This window comes from Symphalangus syndactylus, chromosome Y, assembly GCF_028878055.3.
Source record: "Symphalangus syndactylus isolate Jambi chromosome Y, NHGRI_mSymSyn1-v2.1_pri, whole genome shotgun sequence".
Taxonomy (NCBI): Eukaryota; Metazoa; Chordata; class Mammalia; order Primates; family Hylobatidae; genus Symphalangus; species Symphalangus syndactylus.
Window position 1 is genome coordinate 18305262 of NC_072448.2, and position 13018 is coordinate 18318279.

General features: G+C 43.5%; 1 long non-coding RNA gene across 1 annotated transcript; it reads right to left on the reverse strand.

Annotated features, from left to right (window-relative positions):
• Nucleotides 1–2296: 2296 nt before the first annotated feature.
• Nucleotides 2297–8673, reverse strand: LOC129476759 (uncharacterized). The gene is made up of 3 exons (XR_008655067.1): nt 8572–8673; nt 8099–8221; nt 2297–2404 (listed from the first exon to the last, which is right to left on the reverse strand). It is a non-coding gene; the product is annotated as an uncharacterized lncRNA (long non-coding RNA).
• Nucleotides 8674–13018: the final 4345 nt, after the last annotated feature.

The following is a 13018-nucleotide window of genomic DNA, read 5'->3' on the forward strand; positions in this document are numbered from 1 at the left end:
ACACCTTTAACTTTCAGCTAAGCTTGAATATTAGAATCACAATCTCACATGTATGCTGGGCCAACGTATGACACTCTTTACATCCAAGGGCTTTGTAAAACCTGCATGAGAGTTGTAAACCTCTCAGTGACCTTCATGCTCATATCGATTCATAATTTTATATATTGCCCTCAATTCAGGTTTGATGGTCAGCATCTCTTCTATATGTAGGGTTAAAGGAGAAGACCCATTATTATCCCACCTCCAGACAAATCCACATATTAATTCACAATTCCAACTTTGTGCCGTATTCCACAGTGGGCATTTTATATGTAGGATAGTGACAACTTTTAATTTTACCTGGGTGTGTAATCAATAGTCCAAATCTGAACTTTTACTGGGCCTTGTTATGAAAGCTTTTACCACAAACGAATTTATACAATATAAGTTAGTGTTGTAATCTTCTTTGGGCTTCATACAAATATGCAACCCAGGACTTACCTATTTCCCTAAATCCAAGGATCAGAGGCAGAATATCTCCTATTTTCTGAATTCCAGTATAAACATGATCATCATGTGTGTCAACTGAATCAAGGTACATGTCATAATCCCATTTGTAAGAAATAAAAATAATAATAATAAACAGAAAGGTAACACCAGTTAGATGCTGTGCCAAGCAATATGTCTCAGTGCCTTCTCTAAGCAGGGTAAAGAAAATTGGGTCAAATTAACTGGGTGCTAGACCCAGCAATATGACACCATTTACATGTGACAAAAAGCCAGAAAAGTTATGAGAGCCAAAACACATACATAATGGACCCAAGACATGTTAATATACCTTCAGTGTCTCCAGCACAGACAGGAGAGTCACATCATAATGGTGTTGGGCACAGCAATAGGAAATATGCCATAATTTCCTCTTTTTACAGACACCAGGCAGAAAAGTAACAATATCTGGGTTTTGGGCCCTGTAATAGGTCAAAATTTCTTTTTAGGGGGACATGGTTTGGGAAAAAGAGGAGAATCACTTATCCTGAGTGCTGGGCTCAGCAATGTGTCAAAATAATCCTATTGTGAGGCCAAGGCAGTAAAAGAGAGTCACATCACTTAGGCCATGAGCTCAGAGATATGTCCCAATGTCCCCAGCAGGCAGAGCTCAGGCAGATGAGGATAATTATATCAACGAGGTGCTTTTGTAGGAATATGTCACGGTGTAACCTGTGCACAGAAGCCAGGCAGAAGAGCCACATCACTGGAGGCTGGGTCCTGATGTATGTCACAAGGCTATCTAAGGGCAGCACCCAGGTAAGAGTCTCACATCACCTAGGTGCATGTTCTCTGCTTATGCCAAAATGCTCCATGTCTGTAGGTCCCAATTTGGGAGCCACTTCACTGAGGTGATAGGCACAGGGATATGTCATAATAACCTCTATGAAGCATAGCTCTGTCAAAGAGTAACATCACCTGTGAGTCTGTCTCAGACTTTATATATATATATAAAGTACTCCCTGTGGTTATAAAGCAGGCAGAATAGCCACATCACCTAAATTCTTGGCCAGAAATATTCCAATATTCTCCTCGTAGGCAGGATCCTGTAGAAATGCCATATAACTTGTGTGCTAGATACAGCTTTGTGAAGCAATGTCCCTTGTTGGAAGTGTCCAGGGAGGAGAGGAGAGCCATATCAGCTAAATGATGGCCCCCAAAATATGTTACTATGCCTCCTCTTGACAGGGCCCAGGCAAGAGAGTCATATCATTTGGATGCAGTGTTTAGAAATGATACAGTTACCAAAGGAAATCATGTACAGGAAGGAGAGAACAGTCATGTAACCTATGTGATGGGCCAGAAATATGTTACAATCACTCCTGTGGATATTATTAAGATAACACAGTCAAATTATGAAGATGCTTATACCAAGGATTTGTCAAAATCTCATTTTGATGCTATACCTATGAAGAATTATTAAATCACTAAGGAGGTGGGCAAAGGTATATGTCACAGTTACACTTGTATATAGCTTTAAGAATAAGAGTCACCATTCTGCACATGTCCTGGCTCCAGATATATGTGTTGTTATTAGGCTTTTATTATGGTCTCTTGTATAAGGCACAATATCGGCAGTGGCCAGAAAGAAGACAAAAAAATATCATCAGCCACATGGGTATGGATTCAGTGAGAAGTCACAGTCTACCTTGTGGACAAGACCCTGGCAGAAGAGTCAAATCACCTGGATGCTGGTATCAGTGAAATATCAAAACCTCTTCTCTGGGCAGGATTTTTGCCAGAGAGGAGACTCACTTCACCTGGGCAATTGGCCTAGCTATTTGTCACAATGCTTCTTATGTGCATTACCAAGGCTGGAGAGTGACCTCACAAGGGTGCTGGATCCAGAAATATGTCACAATCTCCCCGTGGTCAGGGCCTAGGAAAATGCAAAGAAACATCACCTACGTTCTGAGCTAAGTGATATGCTACAATGTTCCTGTTGGCAGAACCCAAAAAGGACAATGATCACCTGGACAAAGTTTCCACTTATGTGTCAAAATGCACTGTAAGTGCAGGGCCAAGGCAGTAGAAGGGAGTCACATCAATTCCTGGTGGATGCAGATCTAAAACACAATTCTTCTTTTAGGCAGGTTTTAGGCAGATAATTCACATCACCTGGGTGATGGTACCAGTGATATATGAAAGTGCCCTTTGCAGGCAAGACCAAAGAAGGTATTATATATTTCTCAGGTGCTTGTTCAACATGTGGCACTATTTTATCTGTGTTCTGGCCTAGAAAAGAGAGTCAGATTATTCATGTGCTGGACATTGTTACCTGTCCCAATCACACTCTCAGAAATGTTTGGAAATAAGTTTCACCTGCCACACAACACCTGGTTTCCTGTACGAGTCAACGCTTTCTATGAGGTAGACCTTAGCAGAGGAGTCACAGTCTCAACAATGGTCAAGATTCATGTATAGGAGCCCCAATCCCACTTGAAGATTGTGTTCCAGTAGGGAAGACACAACACCACAGGTGTGCTGAATCATGGCTCAAACTTTACCAAACCACCTGTGAATCAGATCTATGTATAAGAGTAATTATTTAAACATTTGACTGCTTTTTTATGTATGAGATTAGTATCTCATTCCTAGGCCCTGTTCTTGTGTGAGAATGACAGTCATGTCAGCTAGGTGTGCATTTAAAAGTCCCATTCTCAGTTCATTTCTGATCTCTCTTATGACACTCATTGTACAGTTAAGGCTGTATATGATACACCTGAGTGTTATAATCCTTTGTGAACTTTATACAATTGAAAAACCCAGGACATAACCCACTGTCATGAGACTGGCTATAAGAGTCAATTATCTCTACTGGCTGCGTCCAGGTATGAGAGTTATTATTCTGCATGTGTGCTTAACCCAGATATATGTTAAAACTTGACCTGTGAGCAGGGACAAGAAAGGAAAGTCACATTACCTGGGTGTTGAGCCATTTATACAGTGTAGTATTATTTGAAGGCTGGACATAGTCAGAAGTGTCAGCTTTATGCTGGTCCAGTGATACAATATAATCTTGGTGATGTGACAGCCTCAAAGTTTAAGTCACCAAGCACATTATTGACAGGAAAAAAAGAAAACGAGGAGTGTCACTCTACTCTACCTAAGTGGTGGGCTTTGCAAACTGTAATAATCTGCTGGCTTGGCAGAGTCTAGAATATGAAGGAAAGCCACATCACATAGATTTTGCAATCAGCAGTATGTCACAACTTCTTTGGTGAGCTGGACTCAGGCAGGAGTGTAGAGTCACATGACCTAGATGTTAAGTTAATATTTTCCAATGTCCTCTGGGGGCAGGGAACATGCAGGAGAGAAAAATTCCCCTACTTGTAGGTCTAGAAGTGATAATATCCCCTGTTGGCATGGTCCAGACAGAAGAGTCACATTGTAATGATATGAACCAAGTGATACATCACAATGCACCCGTGGGAAAGAATTTATGCCAAAATGTCTCAACAGCTGGGTACATGGCCTAGTAATACACCAAATTTTGTTGCCTTTCAGGGTGACACCATTAACTGTGAACTGGTTGTGTATATGAACATAAAAATTTCATGTGTTTCCTGGGCTGATTGACACTCTATGACATTTGAAAGCTTTATACAGCATGCATGGGAGTTGTAAACCACTCTGAAGGCTACATGCTTGTATGGATTCATGATCTTACATATTACCCTAAACTCCGGTATAACAGTCAACATCTCTTCTGTAGTCTGGGTTCAGGGATGAGACACTTTATTATGTCTGTAAGCTGGATCCAGAAATGAGTCACCAACCCACCTATGGCCAGATCCACATACGAAGGTCACAATTCCGATTTTGTACTGTATTCACTTGTTAGACTCAAGACCTTAACAGTGAGGTTTGGACATATGGAATAGTGACAATGTTTGCTTTTACTTGGTTGTGTAATCAAGAGTCCCAATTTGAATTTTTGCTAGTCCCTGTCATGAAATTTTCTGAACTCCACATGTTTATACATTATGAGTTAGTGTTGTAAAGGTCTTTGAGTTTGGTACAAATATGTAACACACAACCTCACCTATTGCCCTAGTTCTAGTGATAAAAGGCAAAATATCTCCTTTGGCTGATTCTCAGTGTAATTTAGACCATCGTGCCTGTGAACTGAAGTAAGGTATATGCCATAGTCCCATTGGTGGGCCAAAACTAGGCAGGGGTTTAACATCACTGTGCTGTGCCAAGCATTATGTCACAATGCCATCTCTAGGCAGTGTATAGGAATTAAAGTCATATTAACTGGGTACTGGACCCAGCAATATGACACAATCCCATATGTAGAAGAAGAACGGGCAAAAAATCAGAGCCAAGACACCTACAGAATAAGCTCAGTGTATATCAAAATGCCTTCTGTAGCTGCAGGAAAGCATCATAGTCACATTTTAGTGTGCTATTATTATATATTATTATATGCCATAATTCTCAGTGTATGCAAAATCCAGGCAAAAGAGTGTGTCCGGAATTGGTGGGTTCTTGGTCTCACTGACTTCAAGAATGGAGCCGCGGACCCTCGCGGTGAGTGTTACAGCTCTTAAGGTGGTGCATCTGGAGTTGTTCGTTCCTTCTGATGTTCGGATGTGTTCGGAGTTTCTTCCCTCTCGTGGGTTTGTGGTCTCGGTGGCTCAGGAGTGAAGCTGCAGACCTTCACCGTGAGTGTTATAGCTCATTAAAGCAGTGTGGACCCAAAGAATGAGCAGTAGCAAGATTTATTGCAGAGTGAAAGAACAAAGCTTCCACAGTGTAGAAGGGGACCCGAGTGGATTACCGCTGCTGGCTGGGGCAGTCTGCTTTTATTCTCTTATCTGGCCCCACCCACGTCCTGCTGATTGGTAGAGCTGAGTGGTCTGTTCTGACAGGGCTCTAATTGGTGCATTTACCATCCCTGAGCTAGACATAAACGTTCCCCACGTCCCCATCAGATCAGTTAGATACAGAGTATCAACACAAACGTTCTCCAAGGCCCCACCTGAGCAGCTAGATACAGAGTGTCAATTGGTGCACTCACAAACTCTGAGCTAGACACAGGGTGCTGATTGGTGTGTCTGCAAACCTTGAGCTAGATACAGAGTGCTGATTGGCGCATTTACAATCCTTGAGCTAGACATAAAGGTTCTCCAAGGCCCCACCAGAGCAGCTAGATAGTGTCAATTGGTGCATTCACAGACCCTGAGCTAGACACAGGGTGCTGCTTGGTGTGTTTACAATCCCTGAGCTAGACATAAAGGTTCTCCACATCTCCACCAGACTCAGGAGCCCAGCTGGCTTCACCCAGTGGATCCCGCACTGGGGCTGCAGGTGGAGCTGCCCGCCACTCCCGCACCCCCGCACTCGCACTCCTCAGCACTTGGGTGATTGATGGGACTGGGCGCCGTGGAGCAGGGGGTGGCGCTCGTCGGGGAGGCTCCGGCCCTACAGGAGCCCATGGAGGGGGTGGGAGGCTCAGGCATGGCAGGCTGCAGGTCCTGAGCCTTGCCCCTAGGGAAGGCAGCTAAGGTCCAATGAGAAATCAAGCGCAGTGCCGGTGGGTCGGCACCGCTGGGGGACCCAGTACACCCTCGGCAGCCGCTGGCCTGGGTGCTAAGCCCCTCATTGCCGGGGCGGCAGGGCCCGCTGGCTCCTCCAAGTGTGGGGCCCGCCAAGCCCACGCTCACCCGGAAGTCCAGCAGGCCTGCAAGCGCGCACGCAGCCCCGGTTCCGGCTCGCACCTTTCCCTCCACGCCTCTCTGCAAGCTGAGGGAGCTGGCTCCCGCCTTGGCCAGCCCAGAAAGGGGCTCCCACAGTGCAGCGGTGGGCTGAAGGGATCCTCAAGTACCGCCAAGGTGAGAGCCCAGGCAGAGGAGGCGCTGAGAGCAAGTGAGGGCTGCGAGGACTGCCAGCACACTGTCACCTCTCAAGAATAACATTATATGAGTGCTGAGCCCTCCAATAAGTCAAAATTTCTGTTGGTTTGCATGGTTCAAGAGAAATAGAAGTCAATAAATCTGAGTGCTGGGCTCAGCAATATGTCACAATGCCCTCATTGCAAAGACCAAGCTGAAGAAGAGAGTCACTTCACTTAGGTCTTGAGCTCAGAGATAGATCCCACTCTCCCAGCAGGGCAGGGCATGGGCTGAAAAGGAGAGTCATATACTTAGGTGCTTTCCTAGTTGTATGTCACAATCTAACATGTGAGCAGAAATCAGGCTGAAGAGCCACATCACCTGGGTAGAGCCTCAAGTAACATGTCACCATGCCCAATGTAGACAGATTTGATGAAAAATAAAAATAAAAAAAAAGAATCACAACACCTGGGTGCTGGGCTCAGCAATATGTAGTAATTCCCTGTCTTGGCAGAGTCCAGGACAAATAGGAGAGTCATGTCACCTAGGTTTTGCACTCAGTTGTATGTCGCAATTTATTTGGTGGACAGATTCCAGGCAGGAGTATTACCTAGATGCTGTATCTAGTGATAAATCACAATGTCCCCTGTGGGCAATGCACTAGCAGGAGAGACATATCACCCAGACAATAGGCTTGGAGGTGTGTGAAAATATCCCTTGTTTTCAAGGCCCTGGCAGAAGAGTCCCATTATCATTATTCTGACCCAGTGATATGTGACAATGCCCTTTTGGAAAGGAATTTAAACAAAAATAGCTCAACACTGGGGTATGATGCCAAGTGATATGACACAATCTCTTCACCTTTAAGGGTGACACGATTAATGGTTATCTAGTTGTTTATATGACAGTCACAATCTCATGTGTGTGCTGACCCTTGTACGACATTCTCTGCAATATCTGAGAACATTATACAACATGCATGAGAGTTGAAAACCTCTCTGAGGCCCACATGCTTATAGGAACTCACGATCTTACATATTGCCCTAAACCAAGGTATGACACTCAACATCTCTGCTCTAGGCTGGCTTCAGAGATGAGACCATTTTTAAGCCTGTGACCTGTGACCAGATATGAGTCACCATCCCACCAGTGACAAGATTAGCTTTTGAAAATCACAACTCCAACTTGGTCCTGGATTCCCTTGTTAGACTCAGGACCTTAACAATGAGGTTTGTAAGTGTGAGAAGATAAGAACTTTTACTTTCATTTGAATGTATAGTGAAGATTCACTATCTCAACTTTTTGCTGGGATCTGTTATAAATATCTCTGTACCACCCAGGGAGGTTTTATGATATGAATCAGTGGTGTAAATTTTTCTGAGCTTTGTATAAATATGCAATGAAGGGACTAACTTATTGATCTAAACCTAGCGATGTGAGGCAAAATATCTCCTGTTGGCTGAATCCCAACATAAGCATCATGCTTTTGAACTGAATCAAGGTATCTGTCATAATCCCATTTATGGGCAAAATCTAGGCAGAAGGTTAATATCAGTTAGGTGCTGTGCCAAGCAATATGTCACAATACTCTATCTAGGCAGGGCCTAGGAAAGAGAGTCACATTAACTGGGGGCTGGAACCAGCAATATGATACAACAACATGTGGAAGAATACTAGCAAAGTTATGAGAGCCAAAACACATACAAAAAGGGAAAAAAGATATATCAACATACCTTCTGTGGCTCTGGCACGAGCAGGAGAGTCATATCATTAGGGGACTGGGGCAAGCAATGTGCCCTAATTCCCTCTTTATGCATGACCTACGCAGAAGAGTAACATCATCCAGGTGTTGGGCCCTGAAATACAGCAAAAGTCTTGTTTGTGGGGGTTGTTCAGCAACCAGAAAAAAGTTACATTACTCAAGCGCTGGGCTCATCAACATTTCACAATCTTCTTATTGTCAAAGCACAGACAGAATAAGAGAGTCACATCACATACGTTATGTGCTCAGAGATATGGCTGAATGTCACCAGTAGGCAGGGATCAGGCAGAAAAAGAATCATATCACCTCGGTGCTTCTTTAGGTATATGTCACATTTTAATATGTGGGAAAAAACAAGGCTGAATACCATATCACGTGGTCCTGTGTCCTGAGATATTCACAAGCCCCCCTTAGAAAAGGACCCAGTCAAGAGAGTTACATCACTTAAGTGCAGGTTCCACACATATGTCACAATGCTCCATGTGGACAGGGCCAAGCAAGAAGTCACGTCACCTAGGTGATAGGCATAGAGATATGTCACAAAGCTTTTTCTTTTCTTTCTTTCTTTTTTTTTTTTTGAGACAGAGTCTCACTCTGTTGCCCAGACTGGAGTGCAGTGGCATGATCTCGGCTCACTGTAAGCTCTCACTCCTGGGTTCATGCCATTCTCCAACCTCAGCCTCCCGAGTAGCTGGGACTTCAGGCACCTGCCATGCCGCCTGGCTAATTTCTGGTATTTTTAGTAGAAATGGGGTTTCACCATGTTAGCCAGGATGGTCTCAATCTCCTGACCTCATGATCTGCCTGCCTTAGCCTCCCGAAGTGCTGGTATTACAGATGTGAGCCACCACACCCAGCCACAAAGCTTTTCTTAAAGCATTTCCCTGGCAAAACAGTACCATCACCTTTGTGTCTGGCCTAGCAATATGTCACTCTTCAAGTGGGCAGATCCCAAGCAGAACAGCCATATTACCTGAATTATAGGCCCCTTGATATGTCAAAATGCCCTCTTTTGGACATGGCCCTGGCAAAAAAAAAAAAAAAGTATCATCACCTGTGTGCCTGGCCTATGAATATGTGACTGTCCTATCCTACGTGCAGTGCCCATTTCAGAGAGGAGAGTTACATCTTTTAAATGATGGACACAGTAATATATCACAATGATGTCTGTGTCATGGTGCAGTCAAGAATATAACATTACCCGGTTACTGCATCCAGTGATGTCAAAATTCTTACTGAGAGCAGGGCCCAGGGAGAAGAGTCAAACTACTTCAAGGTTGGCCCTGGGAGATCTCAAAATTTTACATGTAGGCTTGAACCAGTCTTAAGAATGAAATCACAATGGTACCTGACAAAGATTTATATCACAGTCACGATGGAATAAAGTTCTAGAAATTAGGTTTACTATACTACACATGTCCTATTTTCATGTAGAAGAGTTTCCTTCATCCATCTATGATGGTGAAAGTTCCTGCTGTCAGCTGGGTTTGCATATGAGACTGAGAATTTTCTCTGTATGCTAGGCCTTGTTATGGCATTCTTTATCAACACAAGGGTGTAACAAAATATGTGTGAGTGTTGTAACCTTCTATGACATTTTTACCAGGAAGAGATCATTGACATCACTTATGTTCCTAAACCTAGTTATAAGAGTCAAAATTTCTCCTATTGGCTGGGTTAACATATGAGAGTCACTATCATAGCTGTTAGTTGTGCCTAGGTTTATGCTACCATGCCCTCTGTGGTTATTAAATGGGCAGAAAAAACACATCACCTAAACCATGAGCCAAAAATGTTCCAATATTTTATTTGCAGGAAGGGCCATAAGAGAAAAGCCACAAAATTTGGTCATAGGTCAAAGTAAATTTCACAGGTCATTGGCATAATGTCCTTGCTGGAGAGTGTCCACACAGGAGAGGAGAGTCATATAATCTAAATGATGGGCCCAGAGAAATGTAACAATACCTCCTGTTGAAAGGGCCCAGGCAAGAGGGTCATGTCATTTAAATGCAGTGCTTAGAAATGCTACACTCTTCACTGGAAGCAGGGTTCAGGCAGGAGAGAAAAGTCAAATAACCTAAATGATGGGTCCAGAGATTTGTTACGATCCCTTCTGAGGACACTGTTAAGACAGGCAAGTCAAATCACCAAGGTTTTTGGACAACATATATATGAAACTGTTATCTCTGGGCTATAAATAGGCAGGATTATGAAATCACTCAGCAGCTTGGCAAAGGTGTATGCTACAACACCTTTGGAAAGGTTCAGGGATGAAAGTCACCTTCCTGCAAATGTTCTGTCTCCAGGTACCAGAGTTGTTATTAGAATTTTTATATTCTCTCAAATATATGGCACAATATCACCAGTGGGCAGGGAGAAGAGAGGAAAGTCACATCATCAGAGTCGGTGCTGGTCCAGTGAAATTCACAATCCTTCTTGTGGGCAGGACTCGGGAAGAAGTTTCACATTGCCTGATTTCAGTGATATATGCTGAATTTCGGTGATATATCTAAATTCCCCCTGTGGACAAGGCATAAGAAGGAGAGGAGAAAAACTGCTCCTAGGCAACTGGGCTGGATATTATGTCACAACTGTCCCTATGGGCAGGAAAATGCAGGAGAATGACCTCACCTTTGTGCTGAGTTCAGCAATATGTTACAATCTCTCTGGTGGTCAGGGCTCAGGCAAGAGAGGAAAAAAATCACCTAGGTGCTGAGCTAAGTGATATGCTACAAATATTTCTATTGGCAGAACTCCACCCAAAAATGAGTCACATCACCTGGGTGCAGTATCCTGTTATGTGTCACTAGGCACCATAAGTGAAGAACCAAGGCAGTAGAAGGAAATGACATCACTTACATGTTACAGCTAGATAAAAGCCATAATGCTCTTTGTAGGTGTGTTTCAGGTCAAGATTTTACATCAGCTGGGTGCTGGTCCCACAGATATGCAAAAGTGTGCTCTGTCGCATTGCCAAAAAGGTGTTATACATTGCTTAGGTGCTTGGTGAATGTATGTCACAATTTCAACTGTCCTCTGGGCCTAGATAAGAGATGCAAAACCCTCATAGGCTGGGCAAAGCCATGTTTCTCAATCACACACTCAAAAATGTTCAAAAGTAAGTTTCACAGTCCCACACTACTCCTGCTTTCAGGAATGAGAGTTAACACCTCCTATCACTCTGGACAAATTACGGGAATCACAATCTCAACAATGGGCAAGATCCATGTATAAGAGCCCCAACTCTGGCCAGGTGCTGTGGTTCATGCCTGTAATCCCAGCACTTTGGGAGACTGAGGTGGGTGGATCACTTGAGGTCAGGAGTGGCCAACATGGTGAAATCCCACCTCTACTAAACATACAAAAAAATAGCCAGGCACGGTGGCAGGTGTCTGTAGTCCCAGGTACTCAGGAGGCTGCGGCAGAAGAATCGCTTGAACCCAGGAAGTGGAGGTTGCAGTGAGCCAAGATGGCACCACTGCACACCAGTCTGGGCAATAACAGCAAAACTCTGTCTCAAAACAACAACAACAAAAAGCCCCAATCCCACTTGAAAATTGTGTTCCAGTAGCATAGTCAAAGCACCACAGGTCTGCTGAGTCATGCTTTGAATGTCACCAAACCACCTGTGGATCAGATTCATGTATGAGAGTAACAAAAATTTCTACTGCTTATGTGTGTGAGATTTAATATCTGATGTGTAGGCTTTGTTCATGTGTGAGAATGACAACTGTTTCAGCTGGGTGTGTGTCCAAATTCTCAATAGCACCTGGTCGCTGGTGTCTCTTATGACATCCTTTGTACCATTCAGACTTTATGTGATATGACAGAGTAGGACACTTTTCTATGAATTCTTACAGATGTGAGATTGAGGAATTTAAACGTGGTAGAAAGACTGTCTAAGGGAATAAAAATAAATCCCCTGGCTGTGTCCAGGCATGAGAGTTATTATTGTGCATATGAGCTGAATCCAGGTCTAGGTTACAATTTCACCTTTGGGCAGAGAAAAGAGAAGAGTCACATTATCTGGGTCCTGAATCAGGGAAACAGTATAATCTCCTTTTAGGCAGGACCCAGTCATAAGAGTCATATCACCTGGGTACAGTCTCAAGTAATATGTCAATATGTCCACTGTATACAGGATTGAATAAATCGTGGATAGTCACATCCCCTAGGTGCTAGGCTCAATAACATGTTATAATTCTCTCTTTTGGCAGTGTCCATAACTAAGAGGAGCATCATATCACCTAGGTTTTGTGATCAGTGTTCTGCAACAGCTTCTTCAATGGGAAGGATCCAGTCAGGAGGCAAGAGGCACATTACATAGATGCTACACCTAGCAATATGTCAAAATGTTCCCTGTGGGCAAGACATTGGCAGGAGAGACACATTCCTTAGCTGAAAGATACAGAGATGTTTGATAACATCCAGTGTTTGCAGGGCTCAGGAGAAGAATTACATTATTATGATTCTGACCCAGTGATATGTAACAATACATTCATGAAAAGGAATTTGAGGCAAAAATTATCAAAACCTGGGCACTAGTCCTAGTGATATGACACAATATCTTCATCTTTGAGGGTAACACCTTTAAATTTTGGCTGATCATGTGTATTAGTGTCACAATCTCATGTGTATGCTGGGCCAATATATTACACTCTCTACCCGTGGGGTTTATGAAACCTGCATGAGAATTGCAAACCTCTCTGATGCCTACATGCTCATAGGGACTCACAGTCATACATACTATCCTGAACTTAGGTTTGACAGTCAACATCTCTCCTATAGACAGGGTTAAGGGGGAAGACCAATTATTAAGCCTGTGAGCTGGATCCAGAAATGAATCATCATTTTCCCTGTGGCGAGATCCACATATAAAAGTCACAATTCA